Consider the following 19,002-nt stretch of genomic DNA (forward strand, 5'->3'; position numbering starts at 1 on the left):
GTTAAATGGAGCCAGCAGAGTCAGGAATTCCTTCCCCATCCTCCTAATTTCCACGAAGCGGCCTCCCAGGCCCCCTCCTCAATGTAGTGCTCAGATTCCAGTGCTGAGAATGGTGAGGCCTAGCCAGCTCTGGAATGCAGACTGTGGAGAGCTGGGATCCTTCCAGAGCCGAATGTCTGATCCTCCTCACCTCCTGCCTCATACAGAAGAACCAGAAGTCTCAAGCACAGCCACCCAAAAAGACTGATTTCCCTCCCATAGTCTCTCCTATTCCCAGCAAACAGCCCTCCATGGGCCCTGCTCCTCTCTTGCTCAAGAATTTATCATGGCTGCCCAGTGGCTGCCAGCTATAATCCAGCTCCTCGCTCTGACATTCAAGGCTCTTCACAGTGGGCCTCTTCTGCTTTTCCATGTCCTTTCCTCAAGCCTCCACCTTCTCACAACCCACATGCTGCCTACTTTAGCCACACCAGACAATCCAGTCTTCCCCAAATGCCTTCCAGTCTTTCCACGTTGAGGCCATCTGCACATGCTGTTCTCTCTGCCTGGAATCCCATTCACTTTCTCTTTCTCTCTGGAAAACTCCTATTAATCCTTCAGGATGCACTTCAAATGGTCCTTCTTAGTAAAACTGACCTGGAGTCAGTCCTCCCTGCTCTGTGTATGTCAGCACCTAATTCATACAACTGTGGACACATGCACACACACACACACACACACACACACACACACACACGCACCTATGTCATTACCTAAATATCATGGCAAAGCAAGCCCCTTGGGAATCATCTAGTCCTAGTCCTACTTTTTAGTGACAGAATCCTGTGTTCAAGCAAAATTTTGAAATGGAATTCCAAAGTATAAAATGGATAAATGTAGATTGGATCCATTTGAAGTGCGATGAAAGAAATGCAAGAGATGATATTCTTTGCGTCAAAAGTTACAGAAATTCAACTGGAAGTTGCTGAAGCCCAAAAAAAAAAAAAAAGAATTTATGGGCCCATATAACAGGAAAGCTCAAGACATCAGGTAGATCTGGATTCAGGAGTTGAAACAATGACACTGGGAATCTGCCTTGTATCTTGGCTCTCCTCACCTTTGCATTGGCTTCATTCTCAGACATTCTCTTCCCAAATCATGACCCAGATGGCCTCCAAAGCTGTAGCCTCCCATCCTCCTTGCTCAGCCACCCCCAAAGGAAAGAGTCTCATTCTAGACAGTTCCAGCAACGGTGCTAGGGAAAAGGTTCATCAGCTCTGATTGCCCAGGCTTGAGTCATGTGATTGTTCCAAGCCAATCACAGTTACCAGGGCAATGCACTGATCTCATGGGCCACTCCTGAGTCCTATGGCACCCTCTGGAGTCAGAGGTGAAATAATCCCTCCAGAACCACATGGACTAGTGACAAGGAAAGAGCGATTCCCTAAGGTAAAATCAGGGTGAAAGCACCCAAAAAGGGAATCTTGGTGGGTCCCCAAAACTGATGCCCCCTCCACTGAAACCTCACCCCACCTGCCTCTCTTTTAGCCCTCATGACATTTTCTGAATCCCTAGGGCTCTGCAGAACATGGCTTGAAAACTACTCATCTGGTCCTGTTTTATAGAAGAAAAGTGAAGGCCCAGAGAGGGAAAGTGTCTCCCCAAAAGTCACACAGCACACTCTATCATCAAGCTCCCAATTCCTTAAAAGTGCCTATGCCTCCTTGATGAGTCTCCTTCCCACTGGGTCCGTAGCATCTCCATTACGAGGTTTGGCTGAAAGGATTTGTCAGTTGTCAGCTTGCTTGTCTAACTAAATTAATGTTTTACATTTCTCTTCCAGTTTGCAAACTTTTTAAAAATTAATCCCATCATTTCAACAAGTGTAACAACTAAATTATCATCTTTACATGATTAAGGAGCCTGCCGCATCTTCTCTTGGCAAACACTGCATGCACATAATTTTACTAAATGTAATAAACCAACCATAGAACTATTAATTTTGCCATGGTATTCATAACAATTAGAAACGCATGAACCTTAAAATGATAAAAACTGAATGGAATACTGAAATTGCAGGAAATCCCCAATCCTCTCGCTGCAGGCTGAAGACGATGTCATGAGATGCAGATTAAGGTTGAGAAACAGAAATTGGATGTCATTTGCCTCTTAGCTCCATTGTAATACACCCAGAATGAGATAGACCAAGATGGGGGCACTTGGCTAACTCAATGAAGCTTTCCCCCAAATCTAGACATCTGTGAGGAACAAAGCATCAGGAAAAACTCTCTGCCTTTTCAGAGCTTGAGGAGCCTCTAAGAGTGTCTAGTCCTGGAATAACAAATACATGGCAAAAGTACCACCATCCCACTTCCCACACCTGTGGCAGACATTATTAATTTATCACAGCACTCTTTCCTGCTGAGTTCAGACAGCTTGACAATCTCAACACAGACCTCCAAGATAGGCACTACCACTCAATCATGAGGTGATCTTATTTGCCATTCCAGATTTAGCCCAATCTTGCAAGTTTGCAGGAAGAGAAACTTGGCTGCAGAGAGGGAAATGACTTGCTCAAAGTCAAATAGAGATTCAGGGCAGAGTCGAAGGTAGAAGTTGGGATGCTGTGGCTTTATTACAACAGACCAGGAAGCCGCACAGTCACCAACAGACTGTATTTCTCTCAACCTCTTAAAGAGGAAGCCCACTCCACAGATCCCTAGGAGGTCAAATACCCTCATGATACCCTCTCCTTTTCCTCCTCCCAGCATTTTTTTTTTATCAAATTTACCTAGGTCTTTTCTTTCCTGCATTAATGGTGGAACAACACACTGCTGGAACTTTCCTAGAGAAGAATTTGGCAGCTTGTATCAAATGCCTTAAACATCAATTCTCTTGCTTGAAATATATATATATATAATTTATCTCAAAAACATAAGGGACAAATGCCCAAAAAGAATGTACATCATGGTATTGGAAAGAATAAAATAAAAAACAGCCAGTAATTTATTTTAAACATTATAAAATGAGATTTGTATTAACACAAAAGATCATCATCTTTTGTATTTTTTAGTATTTTTTAGTAAGAAATACAATTTTTCGGCCGGGCGCGGTGGCTCACGCCTATAATTCCAGCACTTTGGGAGGCCAAGGCGGACGGATCACGAGGTCAGGAGATCGAGACCATCCTGGCTAACAAGGTGAAACCCCGTCTCTACTAAAAATATAAAAAATTAGCCAGGCGTGGTGGCGGGCACCTGTAGTCCCAGCTACTCGGGAGGCTGAGGCAGGAGAATGGTGTGAACCTGGGAGGCGGAGCTTGCAGTGAGCTGAGATTGTGCCACTGCACTCCAGCCTGGGCGACAGAGCAAGACTCTATCTCAAAAAACAAAAAGAAAGAAAGAAAAGAAATACAATTTTTCAAACAGTATGTGTAGTTTGGTGTCATTTTTGTAAAGAATAAATATTGACAGACATATACATATCCAGGGTTGCCATACACAGTTGCCCAGGCTGTGAAATGGATTACTATGGACACTCAGAATTTGACATGTATGGTGGCTTCCAGAGTCAGGGAATGCAACAACCCTGCATATAGCTTAGAAGAATTGAAAGGTTATTTGCCAAAATAGTAATAGTGGCTATGGGGGAGTACGGAGGGTGAGTGTGTAATTATTGCCCTAATTTTCTAGTATTTCTATAATGAACATGGCTCACTTGGGTAAACATAAAGTAGTAGCCCTTTCAAAGCACTTTCCTGATTATAGTCTATTTATTACATATCCTGGCTTACTCAATTACATATCCTGGCTTACTTTGGGGTGTGTATGTGTGTGTGTGTCTGTCTGTGCGTGTGTTATGATATTAACCAAGAGTTGATGGAGGACTTATGAGTGCCAGGCACTGTGCTAGGGATGCAGTCCCAGCCTTCATGAGTTTCAAATCTAATGAGACCCCAGGAAGGCATCCTTTGGGATGTTCTATAAGGTATATTATGGGAAGCCCGGCCTTCCCGATAGACCAAGCATCTGGGGGAAGATACTGTGCCTTGTCAGTATCCTTAGATCACAGAACTGAGATGCCCATACACACTGCAATGGAAGCTGGGGCCAGCTAGTTTCTAGCATGCAGCGGCAGTGAGAACATTGAGCCTCAGTCTCCAGAAGATCCATGACACTCAGAATTTAATCCCTGAGATCTTTGAAGCCAGAGCACCTGGATTTGAAACGAGACAACCGAACCTCCACTTCCTCATCTGTGAAATGGAGAGAATCACAGATCCTTAACTCCTGAAGTTTAAAAGAAGTAAGACTCACAATGCACAATGCCTGGCTTAGAGGCAATGTTTAGTTGATGGTAGAGATTATTATGTATTGTTATGATGATCATATCTGAGCCTCAGCTGATGAAGGGTCTAGACAGAAGCCCCATCCAGCCCTTCAGGACAGGGCTGGAACAGGATCAGAAAGAAAGCAATTTTCCAAGCTGGAGATCTCCAGTTGCCCTGGCCATGGACAGCAGGGCTGGCCCAGAGGACGGGGGCAGCTGCTGGCAAGAAAAGTGACATACAGCTTTGTCAGGTTCACTTCTCTTTGTTCCCCCCTCTCTGCTTCAGGTCCCTAAGCATTCAGCCCCAGGTCTTTTTCTCTGTAGACGACAGCTCGTTTCCTCTGGGGAAACTGCAATCTGTGTGTCTAAAACACCCACCACCCTTTAAGTAAAATGGAGGTGATCTGAACAGGTCTGAGAATTGGTGACTCCCTTCCTTGGCCTCCACATGCTTTCTTCTAGGCCAAGAATCTCCCAGTTTCCCCTGAGAATGAATCACAAGCCTATTCCTGAATAAACAGAGCTGGACTCAGAGTTGGAAGTCCTGGCTTTCAAGCCCAGCTCTGCTATGTGACTAAGCAAGTTCCCCCATCGTGGGTCTCAGTTTTCCACCTGTACATGGAGGATTAGATTAAAAGTCTCTTTTTATTTTTTTGGAACAGAGTCTCACTCCATCACTCAGGCTTGGGTGCAGTGGCGCAATCTCACAATCTCGGCTCACTGTAACCTCCGCCTCCCAAGTTCAAGCCGTTCTGGTGCCTCAGCCTCCTGAGTAGCTGGAATTACAGGTGCGCACCACCACGCCCAGCTAATTTTTGTATTTTGAGTAGAAACGAGGTCTCACCATGTTGGCCAGGCTGGTCTCGAACTCCTGACCTCAAGTGATCCACCTGCCTCAGCGTCCCAAAGTGTTGGGATTACAGGCATGAGCCACTGCGCTCGGCCTGCTAGATAGGATGTTTCTACAGGTTCTTTCAGCTTTGACAGTCTTACTGACATTGCACCAGTTGTGACTTCAGACAAGCCTTGGTGTTTGATGTCTCCCTCCTTGCATCCTGGAGCCGTTTCCTTTTCAAGCCTCAGTGCCTTTGCACAAACCACTGCACCTTTCAAAGTATGCCTTTCCCAGGTAGGGCTCCCTTCCCTGTCCCCTAAATAAGACTCAAACCACCTTAGCCTGACAGTCTTCCCTGAACAACCATGTGCTCACAGCTCCCAGATGGCAAGCCCATTTTACCCCCAGCCCTGAAGACCACCTCCCCACAGCTGGACCCCATGATACCCCTGTGCTGAATGTCCAGGCCCCTGGAACCCACCAAGTGCCTTGTCAAGCCCCAGTGCTTGAGACCACCTCTTCTTAGGACTTGATTGACCAGGAAGATGGAGTCATTCACTCACTCAATGAGCATGCACCCAGCCTCCAGGATGTGTTAAGGTCTCTGATGGATGCTAGAAATGCAAAAGTGAGTGAAGCCCAGACTCTGTCTCCAAGGAATCACAGCCTGGGGCAGGACAGCAACAGGAAAGCAGATCATTTCAATGTATTGTGGCTTTCCAGGCAGAAAGGGCAAGGGGTTGCAGGTTTGAGGTATGAGAGAGAAGGGAACATTCAAGGAGACGGAAGGTGGTTTGGTCTTGAGAGAAGTGAGATATCCAGAGGTGGGCGGGGCTGGGGTGGGCGGGGCCTGGAGGGTAGGGAGGGGCTATTTGTGGGCGGGGCCTGGGAGGTGGGGCTGGCAGTGGATGGGATCTGGTCCTGTAGATCCTCATGGGCTTTAGTGAGAAGCTGGGGCCCAGGAACCAAGTCCTTCCAAGAAGAAGGACTTTAAGCAGGGTGTAATCCGCATTTTGAAGAGGTACCTCTGGCTACTGGGTGGAAGATAAGTTGCAGGAGCAAGAATGACCTTAGGGAGGCCATAGTAGTCATTGAGGAGAGAGAAGATGGTGGTCTTAATGGTGTGGCGGCAGTAGGGTGGGGAGGGGCAGGACAGATTCAAAAGAGATTTAGTTGGAAGAATCTTAAGGCTTTGAGGTGGTCGTGACTGTGGGTAAGGGGGAGAAGAGTCGAGGGGGACTCCAGGAAAGACTGAGGTGGCCCTGTTATGTGTGAGACAACCCCAGAGGAGAGCCAGGTGGGTGACGGTGAGCTCGGTTTGGGACGTGGTGAGTTCTAGATATCAAGTGCCCACAGCTAAACACATAACCAATGTTCCAATAGAAAAATGGAAAAATTGAAAATCACATTGGTCAGATGACCCAGTAAATGAAGGACCAGAGAATTGACATTTGCAGCAGAAAAGAGGTCAGGAGGTGTGAAATGCAGGTCCCCAAAGCAGCTGTTGAAGCCCAGAAAACTAGCCAGGATGCCCTCATTTACCCAGAGACTGCTGCCATTCAGAAGACACAGTGGCCCAAGAACCAGAAGACCTGGGCAGCGTTGGGCCAGCCACTGGCTGATTGTGTCAGCTCGGGCAAGTCCCTTAGCCCTCTGAGCCGGGTGGGGTTGCTAGAAGGGTCAGAAATAAGACTGTGTAGGTGAGAGAGAGCAAGACAGACAGACAGACAAACTTTCTCAATGGAAAAAATGAAAAATGCTGGGCAAATTGTGCCAGGTATGGGTATCAATTTTATAGCTTATCCCACAGTGCCCAGACAGTGCCCCTGCCCAGCCAGTGCCCTAGACCAACAGCCCCCAGGCACCCAACTTGCTTGGCACTTCTCTTTGAAGAGCCTTCTTGGCCTCCCTGATTCGATCCCTGAAGATGTCTTGAGTCTGCATTTGCTGAGGAATTGGAGGAAAATCAACGGGAACAATGTAGTCAAAACAGTGTCGGCAGGCGTCGCGCCGGGCCGGGAGTGAACACTGCCGGGGACTCGATTGTGCCCCTTGTCTAGCAGTTTCTTCTCAAAAGTGAGCTCTAGCCTCACTGCGAACCCAGTAAGTCTTTCAGCTTGACTGGAAACTTCACATTTTTCCTCTTTAGAAAAATGTCACCGACATTCCTCTGTTTCATTACTCTTGGTTGCGGCTGCTCTGGCCGTAGGGAAATTGCTCAGAGAGGAAGCTGCCTATACCAGCCACCACCGCCAGACCAGGCCCCAGCTGGCTGTGGTCCCAGGCTCCTGCTGGACGTGGCCTTCGCTTGCCTTGCCTGTGACCCCCCTGCCTGGGCTGGCACTACCTCAGCTCACAGGCTGCAGTCCCCAGAAGCTGCCCAACTCCTGCCTCCCCATAGCAGGCCCGGCAGGTGTCCCCCCCCTTGCCTCCCCTCCCCCTAGGCCTTCTTGCCATTGGACCAGGTACCCTCAGCCAGGCCCTGACCGTATCTCACCAAGTCTGTCTCTCTCTGTTTCCCCCTTTTATGTCGCTGTCTCTTTCCCCTTCTTTCTGCACTTTTCTGTCTTTTTTATATCTCTGTCTGTTTTTTCATTCATCTCTCCATTTAGGTTATCAGCAAACATTTATTGAGCACCTATTTGACAGGCTGTGTTCCAGAATCCAGGGATATAGCAATGAGTAAGACAAGGTCCCAGAACTAATGAGGCAGACAGTAAACAAAGAAGCAAATAGACGCATGCAGATTGTATTTTATAAAGCTGGCCACAACAATATCTTCTGCCTCTTATGTTCAAGAGGTGGACCCCTTATCCCCATTCTTTTGAAACTGGGCAAGCCTTTATGACTGCCTGACAAACTGAGTATTTTACTTCCAAGGCTGGATCATAACAATGTCGTGTACTTCCACCTTATGCTCTCAGCCTCCATGCTCTGAGGAACCCCAAGCAGCTCATGGAGAGGCCCACATGGAGGGGAAGAGGAGCTCCCAGCCAGCATTCAACTTGTCAGTAACGGAAGTGAACCATCTTGAAAGGGGATCTTCCAGTCTCCAATCAAGCCCCCAGCCCACACTGCTTGGAACAGAGAAGCCAGCCATGCTGAGCCCTATTCAAATTATAGATTAATGAGCCAAATAAATGATTGTTGCTGTTTTAAGCCACTAAGTTATGGGGTAGTTTGCTACACAGCAACGGATAACTGGAACAGCATATGAAATAGGCATAGTAATGAGTGCTAAAAAGTGCTAGAGTGCTAGAAAAATCAAGGCCAGGCGCGGTGGCTCATGCCTGTAATCCCAGCACTTTGGGAGGCTGAGGCAGCCGGATCACGAGGTCAGGGGTTCGAGACCATCCTGGCTAACACGGTGAAACCCTGTCTCTACTAAAAACACAAAAAATTAGGTGGGCATGGTGGTGGGTGCCTGTAATCCCAGCTACTCAGGAGGCTGAGGCAGGAGAATTGCTTGAACCTGGGAAGTGGAGGTTGCAGTGAGCCAAGATAGCACTATTACTTTCCAGCCTGGGCAACAGTGTGAGACTCCATCACAAAAAAAAAAAAAAGAAAAAAAAAGAAAAGTCAAGCCAGGTGAGGAGGTAAGGGCAGTAAAGCAGGGAGGTAGCCACCTACTCCTGCCTTAGGCTTGAGATTATTGGATTAATCACCAACCCCCTGGACATGCTGGGAAGAAGAGGTCTTAGAGACAGTCCCTCTCCCAGGGTAGGAATTCCAACCACAAGGCCCCCCAGCTGCTGTCTGCACACTTCCAGTGATGGAGAGATCATTCCCTGCCCAGGCAGCCCTACTGAACAGCTCTGGCTATGAGAACAGGCTCCCTGCACGCCCTCTGGGGCCATGTGGACACATGACCGGAACACATGCCTCCTAACCACCTCTAGCCTCTCCTGCATCCATGGTGGTCCTTACAGAAGGGGCCAGTTGGACTGCTGGGACACTATGAACATATTCAGGAGAAGGATGGAGTCACAGCCAGGGAAAACATCTGTCATCATCTAAGGATGGGTATTCATGAGGACACAGTGGCAGAGTGTCTGCAGAATAGGACACTTAGAATTGGTGAGCCTAAACCACCAAACCTCTGAAATTGTATTCCCATAAGCTTTGCTGAGGAAATAGTCCACCACAAAGGCCCTGACCTTCACCCCAACCCACTCCAAAATGTTAACGACCCCTGGAATAAAGTATAGGTTTTGAAGTCACAAAGACCTGAGTTTCAGTCTTGCTGTGTGATCCTAGGCAAGTCGCTGCCCCTGTCTGAGCCCCAAAGTCAAAGCAACGCAGAAGTGTTGGTCACCTCTAACAGCTTGTCCAAACTTCCCTGGTTCAGATGCCCTCAACATGATTTCTGTCCTAGTCACACTTCCTCTCTGTGATCATCTACTTAGTATTTTTCCCTAAATTGACCTCCTTCTTTTACTTAAAAAACTTATCTATTGAGTAAATAAATAAGGACATTTATTTTAAAAACTTTTTATCATTACCTTCAATGGGAAACTAGCTCTGCATGTCATAGATATAAAAGAACCATTAAAATGAAGACAAAACAACATCGCCAGCTTAGAGGTATCCTCTGCTGCCCTCCCCACTCCACCACCAGGTTTTACAAAGGCAGATTAGCAAGCTTTGGAGAGAAGTGTTAAGATACATTAGCACCCAACGGAGACTTTCTCCCATGTTATAAGAAGGTTGATGGAGGCCAAGGCGGGCGGATCACAAGGTCAGGAGATCGAGACCATCCTGGCTAATACGGTGAAACCCCGTTTCCACTAAAAATACAAAAAAATTAGCCAGGCGTGGCAGTGTTCACCTGTAGTCCCAGCTGCTGGGGAGGCTGAGGCAGGAGAATGGTGTGAACCCAGGAGGCAGAGCTTGCAGTGAGCTGAGATCGCACCACTGCACTCCAGCCTGGGCGACAGAGCAAGACTCTGTCTCCAAAAAAAAGAAAAAAAAAAGAAGGTTGATGGAGAACCACTTTCTCGCTGCCTGATTTGGGCTGTTTAATGTCCTCTGTGTCAACAGCAGGTGATCCAGCCCTTGGAAAGACCTGAGGTCCTGACCTACAGTGGCCGAGGCAGGGAGGGGGTGATCTAAGGGGTCCCTGTGCTCACACACCCAACAATGGCTTTTGACCCAAACCCCCCACAAAAACACAGATACCAAGAATGAGAGGCCCTTGAGCTGGCTTCTGGGAGGACAGGTTGGGAATGTCTCACCTTGTGGGCCACTGTGGCCTCACAGACAGGAGACGTCAACCAGCATGGCAGCAGCTAGGCCCCAGAAGAACATTGAGGGAGAGGGGGCTTGGGGACAGGTGCAAACCCTGGGGCACAGCAGGGGTACCCCCATTTTCCTGGGGGGAACTTGGAAGCAATATGCACACACTGCGGGCCTGGACTCTTTTCAGCTTCTTTGCTAACAGGTTGTGTGTCCCTGAGTGAGTGGCCTTACCACACTGAATCTCAGGTTCCTCACTGTGCCTCAGTTTCCCCTCTATAGAGAGCCTATTTCTCCATCATGCACGGTAAGCACCGTCCCTAGGGCCCAACGATACTTTTAGGAGCTTTAAAAATGTTTTAATTTATTTAAGAATCAGAAGAAAAAAGACTTTTTGATGAAAATGTTTTCATATACAAAATTAATGTTTTCATTTTTATACCCACAGTCATGAAATATAATTTTTAATATTTTTAATGTAGAAAGGGGCCCAGGAAAGCCATCATGTGGCCTCTATAAAGTGGTGAAGATAAAAAATATTTGCATGGAGGCTGGGAACAATGGCTCACAGCTATAATCCCAGCACTTTGGGAGGCCGAGGTGAGCAGATCGCTTGAGGTCAGGAGTTTGAGACCAGCCTGGCCAACATGGTGAAACCCCGTCTCTACTAAAAATACAAAAATTAGCTGGGCATGGTGGCGGGTGCCTATGGTCCCACCTACTCGGGAGGGTGAGGCTGGAGAATCACTTGAATCCAGGAGGCAGAGGTTGCAGTGAGCCGAAATCATGCCACTGCACTCCAGCCTGGGCAACAGAGCAAGAGATCAAGACTCCATTTCAAAATCTGTGTGTGTGTGTGTGTGTGTGTGTGTGTGTGTGTGTGGAAAACTCAGCCTGCACCCAGCATCAGGTGTGTGTGTGTGTGTGTGTGCGTGGAAAGCTCAGCCTGCACCCAGCACCGGGGTGTGTGTGTGTGTGTGTGCACGCACGCAGGGAAAGCTCAGCCTGCACCCAGCATGAGGTGTGTGTGTCTGTGTGTGTGTGTGTGTGTGTGTGTGGAAAGCTCAGCCTGCACCCAGCATCAGGGCTGTGTGTGCGCGCACATGGAAAGCTCCGCCTGCACCCAGCATGAGTTCAACAAATGCTCTTAGCATTTTGTTGGTGTTGACCTCAGAGGAAGGAGCACTAGTTTAGGAGTCAGGAAACAGATAGTGTTCTGGGCTCTGTCCTGTTCTGTGTAACTTCTGGAAGCTGTCTCCTTGCCGCCCTCAGTTTCACCAGTGGTACAGTGACAGCCTTGGAGTTGGGGGTCTCCTTCTGGCTCGGATCTCTGCCTTTCCACCTGGGGAAGCAATGAAACCTTGCACCCCACCCCGGGGCAAGTGAGCTGGCAATGCACTGGCCCACTCGAAAAATCATCTCATCTAAGTATTACAGGTTCAGACAATAACTGTGGCTTCTCTAGTGCTTTTTTGTTGTTGTTTTGTTTATTTTTATAATTCCCGGATGTTTGATTAGGCCAAGCCCCACCTCATAATGTTTTCCCTGGACTGTCTCTGATCCCCCTGCTCCCAGCACCAGGTTTCCCTATAGGAACTGGTAAAGCATCTTCGAGGGGGTTCCTGGACACAGCCTGGGGTAGGGGAGGCACCTAATGGAGCCAGAGTTTGCAGGGTGTAATTACAACTAACACTTCCCGAGCGCCCACTCTGTGCCAGATGCTGTTCCATCTGGAACACTTGAGAGGTAGGTCTGGGACCTTCTTCAGCTCACCGTGTGGCAGGTAAGGCAGATATAGAGTGAGTGCATGGGGTTGTAGGGAGGGGAGTGGGAGGGGAGCAAGAAAACGCCCCAAGGAGGCAAGTTCAGATGGGTCAGCAAAAGTTTCTCCTAAAAATAAAGTGATGTCTAAGCTGAGCCCACACAGATGAGAGATGGCTAGGAGGAGAGAGGAGGGAAGGGCCTATTAGGTAGATGGGATAGAGTATGCAAAGATTGAGGTGCCTTCCAACCCAATGAAGGAGGTCAGCCCCATTTTACAGGTGAGGAAACTGAGGCTCAGGGAGGTCTCAGAGCTGATGAGCAGCGGCGGTATAACTTACACCCAAGCCTGCCTGGTTCCAAAGTGTGTTCGTAATTATTAGGCGATACTATTCCTCCCTAGCCCCCAGCTCCTGCACCCTGCATTCCCCATCCTTCCTGGCTTCCCTGCAGGAAGATCTCAGAATCCAGCAGGGAGCTCTGGGAGTGGTTTTAGGGTCTCCATAGAGGCTGGCACCTCCATGGAAAAGTAACTGCCAGTACCTCAAATTCCACCATCTGAGCTATGATGGCCCGTCACCTGCACGTGCGCCTCCCCCAGCAGGAATAGAGGCCTGGGTGCCTGGGGTGGGCAGTGCGCCTGTCACATGGAACCCAGGTGTGGAAACTGAGGCTCAGATAGCTGAAGCGCTTTGCCCCAGGCCAGTGGCCAGGGAAAGGGGCGTGGAGTTCCCAAAGGCTAAGTTCCTAAGCCCCAGCCCTGTCTGTGGGCGCGACACCCCCTCCTCGGCCCCTCAACCCGGGCCCCAGCCCCCTCCCGTCCCTTCCCCGAGGACAATGGGGCCTTTCACAACCAGACAAAGGGAAAAGTTTAAAAGGCGAGAATTATATTTCCACCGGCGAAGGGGGAGGGGCAGGGAGTGGGGGTGGGGGCGGGAGTGGGGGTGGGGGCGGGGGCGGGGCTACTGCGGCTGCAGAAACCAGAAACCGGCTGGTGTGTATTTATTCATGTCTGACACAACACAATTTGATTTTCCACATAAAAGATCAAATAATATTTCAGTTACAGTTAATTACACACCCCAAAAGCACATCAAAGGATGGTCCGCGTCCACCCAGCCCATGCTTTGCAGTTGTACATGCGCCTAGATTTCATGCCCGGCTTCTCCGTGTCTGCTGCCCAGCGGCTCCTGAATTCACTCCCACAGGGGCCTTTGAGGCTGGGACCCAGGGCCCAGGGTGCCTCCTGGGCCCTCAGACCCCTCCTGGGTCTTCCAGGACACTCCCCGTCCCCACTTGATGCCTTGTCTCCCCACCAAAACAGTAGTCCTGGAGTCTCATTCCAGCCCATGTCTTCTCCTGAAGGGAACCTTTCTCCAGCAGGCAGAAAAGGAAGGATGGTGGGCACCATTGTCGCATTTGTTATATGGGGAAACTAAGGCCTGGAGTGATGCAGTGACTTGCCCAAGCTCATACAGCCTGAAAGCCATCGAGGAGCTCTCCCTTCCTTGTTCAAAAAAGGTTCTGGTGTATATGTGCCACATTTTCTTAATCCAGTCTATCATTGTTGGACATTTGGAATACTATGCAGCCATAAAAAATGATGAGTTCATGTCCTTTGTAGGGACATGGATGAAGTTGGAAATCATCATTCTCAGTAAACTATCGCAAGAACAAAAAACCAAACACCGCATATTCTCACTCATAGGTGGGAATTGAACAATGAGAACACATGGACACAGGAAGGGGAACATCACACTCTGGGGCCTGTTGTGGGGAGGGGGGAGGGATAACACTGGGAGATATACCTAATGCTAGGTGACGAGTTAGTGGGTGTAGCGCACCAGCATGGCACGTGTATACATATGTAACTAACCTGCACATTGTGCACATGTACCCTAAAACTTAAAGTATAATAATAATAATAATAATAATGATAATGATAATAATAAAAAGGTTCTGGGACATTTTTATGTCGTTTAAAGGAAGCCCACAAATCACATAAGAGAGATGATTTCTGCGTTGTGTTTGTTGAATGAATAAATGATTGGATAAAAGAGTGAAGGACTGAGAAAATAAATGTGAAGCAGAAAGGGAGGGGAGGAAAGAAGGGAGGGAGGGAGGAAGGAAGGGAGGAAGGAAGGAAGGAAGGAAGGAAGGAAGGAAGGAAGGAAGGAAGGAAGGAAGGAAAGAATTTGGTTCTGCCTCAAGCATGTCAGCAGAGGCATACTTTTCTCATGGGAGCTCTGCTGCCTGGCAAGCCGCAGTGTAAACAACTTTGGGGGTACAGGGGCAAGTCCTAAGCAGGGGTGACACCTCTGAAGCATGACCTTGGAGGGAATCACTGGACTTCTCAGAGCCTTAACCCATCCTGCACTGCGTCTCACCCGAGATTAACCCGTCCCGCACTGCGTCTCACGCGAGATTAACCCGTCCCGCACTGCGTCTCACGCGAGATTAACCCGTCCCGCACTGCGTCTCACGCGAGAGTAACCCGTCCCGCACTGCGTCTCACCTGAGATTAACCCGTCCCGCACTGCGTGTCGCGCGAGATTAACCCGTCCCGCACTGCGTGTCGCGCGAGATTAACCCGTCCCGCGCTGCGTCTCACGCGAGAGTAACCCGTCCCGCGCTGCGTCTCACGCGAGATTAACCCGTCCCGCGCTGCGTCTCACGCGAGATTAACCCGTCCCGCGCTGCGTCTCACGCGAGATTAACCCGTCCCGCACTGCGTCTCACCTGAGATTAACCCGTCCCGCACTGCGTGTCGCGCGAGATTAACCCGTCCCGCACTGCGTCTCACGCGAGAGTAACCCGTCCCGCGCTGCGTCTCACCTGAGATTAACCCGTCCCGCGCTGCGTCTCGCGCGAGAGTAACCCGTCCCGCGCTGCGTCTCACGCGAGAGTAACCCGTCCGGCGCTGCGTCTCACGCGAGAGTAACCCGTCCCGCGCTGCGTCTCACGCGAGAGTAACCCGTCCCGCGCTGCGTCTCACGCGAGAGTAACCCGTCCCGCGCTGCGTCTCACGCGAGAGTAACCCGTCCCGCGCTGCGTCTCACGCGAGAGTAACCCGTCCCGCGCTGTGTCTCACCTGAGAACACTCAGGTGTGCACATGGTTAAGAAAATTCCAAAAAGACTTTTGAATTCTGGAGTTGGAGATTCACAGCATCTTAAAATCAAAATATTTGTGAAATAAACTTGCAGAACCTGAAGGTAATGGGATCTTAAAAATCATCAAATCAGAAAATTCAAGAGCAAGAATCCCCATGGTGTCTTCTCCATTAAGTGAGTGGTGAGGCCCAGAGAGGGTGTGTGTGACCCTGAGATCACCCTGCAGGCAGGGCTGGGTTTCCCAGGGGCAGGCTGGGTTGGAGTCCAGTGTGTCCCCCAATCCCAGGCCCTGGCAGAGCTGCTGGTGTCCCGCTCTTCTTCGAACTGGCAGTTTGCATGGTGCAAGAGGGGGAAACCATTGGGATGGGTTAGACTCCAAGTTTGTCAGAGGCCGAGAGGGCTCAGCTGATCTTTGGGGTGCAAGGAGGATCATGAATGCACACCCTGTTGTGTCACCATGCCAGAAATCCCACATCAGAGCTGCCTGCCTTCAGAAAGAGCCTTTGAAGTGCCCTGGGAAGAGTCTGTCACCTGCTGCTCCCCAGTGGCAAGAGTTCTCTGAGAGCCCTGGAGAAATGGGGTGCAGTGACAAGGGCTGGGAGTCCCAAGAAAAGGGGACTTGGATCTGCCTCCTCAGATGCTAGCTTCGCCAGAGGGTAGACCCCCAAATGCAGCTTCTCTTTCTCCGCACCCCAGATCCTGAGAGAACCCTGAGTGTGGAGCTGGAAGTGGGTTTAAGTCAGGGGTCACCATGCACCAGCTGAAACAGGCAGGGTCAGCTGCCGTTCCCCTCTGAGCCTCCATTTCCTTTCTGTGGGCTCACGACTGTGGGAGGCTCAAAGGAAGTGGCCTCACTGGTGAAGGTTCCCTGCTGTGGGCACTGGAGGGAGTTGGGGACTGCAGAAAGGCTGGCAGGGGCCAGGCTAGGAGCAGGGGGCATGGGGAGGACAGTAGCTATTCTAGGTCCCTCTCCCTCCCCCAACCCCCCGGCACCCGTGCACCCCAAGGCCTAGGCAGCAAACGACCATCCTGTTTGCCAGGCAAAGATGTTTCCTGTGCAGGCCGCAGCTAGGCTGAACCTGCCCAGTGCCCACCGCAAGCCCTCCCCAGAAGCCCCCACTCCTCAGCCGCCTTGGGACAAAGCTCAGCACACCCCCACCTGGCTCCCACTGCACCCCACAACCACCCCATCCCCCAGCCTCAGTTCCCTATTTCACAGCCAGAGTCAAAATACTCTGACCTCGAAAGACTGAGTTGATCAGTAAATTAGATCAACTGTGTAAGGCCTGCCACATGGTAGGCTCTCGATAGACTTTTGTGGGAGGAGCGGAGGATACTTCTCACCGTTTCTGCCACACGGAGGGGAGATTCGTAGCCATGAAAGATGATGGCTGCTGCCATTGTCATGTTTAGGCTCTCATTATCAGCACCCAGCACGTTGAGACACCCAGTGGGTGCTTTGGGAGTGTTTGCGACCTTGTCCCTGGGGATCTTTTTCTTTCCTTGAGGACAGGGCTGTGCATTCTCTACCTCTGTGCCTTGTATGTAGTCTATGCTTCAAAATGGTTATTGAAGGCATAGGTGAGTGGGTGGATGGATAAACGGATGGAGGGACAGGGGAGTGGATGGACGGATAGTTGGAAAGAACAATGGGTTGATGAGTAGACAGAATTTGAAAGGAGAGAAACCAACAGTGAAAAAGTACTCTTTTGCCATAAGACTTGGGGGTCCTAGATTCCAGTTTACCACCTCAACTTAATCCGCTGTGCACCAGAGAGGTTCACCCTCTCTAACCGTTTCCTCATTTGTCAAGTGAGCATGGTAACAGCTCTGCCAGCTCCCTGGGAGATCTGAAAGATTCCTCCCAGCCTGGTGGGAATTACTTCCTAGGCTGTAAAGCTCTGCCCTGGGCAGGTGGTAGCCAGTCCCGAGTCTCTTGGGGAGGCAAGCAGGGCAGATGAGCCCTGGGGCAGAGGGGGTGCAGCCTGGCAGGTGACGGAGGCGCTGACGGCTGCCACCCTAGCGGGTTCTAATATTGTATGGCCTCCCCAGTGGGCAGCAGCTCTCGCTCTAGTAAAATTTTACAGTCTCTGAGAACAGGCAGAGAACTGCCAGCCACAACTTGCTGAAGATTTATGGCCGGCCTCCCCACCCTGGTCCGGGCTTCTCTGCCCAACTCACGCCAAAGCTGAGTGAGGTCACTGGGCTTGGCCAGAGAGACCTGAGCCCCTCTCGGGGGCAGGGGGAAAAGAGTCGAATCAGGAGGGATAGATGCCGACTTCGTGGTTAAAGTCAGAGTGGAGGCTGGCTGAAAGACTTGGACCTGAGGAGCATTTGCTTGGCGAGGCTGTGACAGAGACCGAATCACACCCTGCATTAGGTTTCAGACGTGCCCATTACCTGGAGTCTTCTTGGGGAAAGCCAGGGAATGTGGCCAAAGCAGCCACATTGTCTCTTTCAGTCCCTGAGCACACTCGTCCCCTCCCACCACAGGGCCTTTGCACATCCTGTTTCCTCTGTCAGATGCACCTTCTCCCCCAGTTGATTCGCATAGCTAACCGGGAGGCACGTGGAGATCTCACACTTGTAGACACGTGGGCACATGTTGCATAAATAAATGTGTGTGTTCATGGCACATGTACCTGGCACACACATGGGCATGGGAAGAGGCCTGGCACGATCTCACCTACAAGAAAACCAGAGGACTGTCATGGAGGGGTGGGGGGAAGGCGGTGTGCATGTGTTGAGGGCTGTGTGTGGCCACACGTGGGCTGGGGTGGGGGTGGAGTTCTCACTGCTGAGACCAGGAGAGAGGAAAAAAGAGAGAAGAGACGGAGAACCCGGAGATGGAGATAAGGAAGCTGGAGAAAGCCGGAGGGGCTGAGAGAGACCCTTGGAGACCGGGCGGGGCGGGGGGGGCGGGGGGAGCCCGTCCCCGCCCCCCTGCCCCAGGCCTGCTCCACGGTCCTGGAGACCCCCTGACTTCCGAGGGCTGCGCTCTCATCGCACGGCGGCCGGCGGCGTGGTCAGCACCCGTCAGGCTGATTTACTGGCGCTCGCCGCCCGCCGCGCGCCGGCAATCAGCCGCCGCCGCCAGATCTATTATTGATGAACTTTCCGAGGCCCGCTAATTAACTGCGCGCACCCACGGCGGGCGCCGTGGCGGTGGCGGCTGAAATACGGGCCTGCACGTCCCAGCCAATGTCACGGGCGCCGCGCCCGCGGGATGGTCCCGAGAAGAGGGGCGGGATCTCAGCCGCCGGCTCAGTCCCAGCACCGCCTCCCCCACCACCCCACCCCGGGGTGGGAGCCCAGCGGGCTCTAGGAGGGCCCCCTAGCCACCCCATGCGTGGCCTTGAGCAAGTGGCTTAATCTCTCTGGGCCTCAGGCACAGATCGTCCCTGCTCCCTGCAAAGCCCTGCGCGCTCCCTGCAAAGCCCTGCGCACTCCCTGCAAACCTTGGCGGGCAGCGGGTGGCAGAAACCTCCAGTGTCTGGCCCATCCACGGAGCTGGATTCCAGTCTCGATTCTGCCACTTCCTGGCTGTGTAGGAATTTGACCTCTGGGAGCTCCAGTTTCCTCATCTAGAAAACTGGAATAACGAAATCTGGCGTGGAGACTCGAGGTGAGAATTCAGTCTGCTCCCTGGTTGGGACACCACAGGGATGAGGGACCCCCTGAACGGTGACCTTCTGGGACCCCTGCCTGGTATCATCCAGAGATGTGTGGGGAGCTCACTACCTCTGTCTTC

At 50.9% G+C, this 19,002-nt stretch overlaps 1 long non-coding RNA gene across 2 annotated transcripts in view; it reads right to left on the reverse strand.

Annotated features, from left to right (window-relative positions):
- The window catches only part of LOC107970337 (uncharacterized), a 109,844-nt gene extending 94,615 nt beyond the window's left edge, over positions 1-15,229 (reverse strand). Inside the window, exon 1 of one of the 2 annotated variants that reach the window (XR_008541886.1) lies at positions 14,975-15,229. This is a non-coding gene — a long non-coding RNA (uncharacterized LOC107970337). Of the gene's footprint in view, positions 1-14,878 lie in introns of both variants that reach the window. The other variant, XR_008541887.1, reaches the window with a different exon arrangement.
- Between the last annotated feature and the right edge of the window lie 3,773 nt (positions 15,230-19,002).

This window comes from Pan troglodytes, chromosome 23 (genome assembly GCF_028858775.2).
Source record: "Pan troglodytes isolate AG18354 chromosome 23, NHGRI_mPanTro3-v2.0_pri, whole genome shotgun sequence".
Lineage (NCBI taxonomy): Eukaryota > Metazoa > Chordata > Mammalia > Primates > Hominidae > Pan > Pan troglodytes.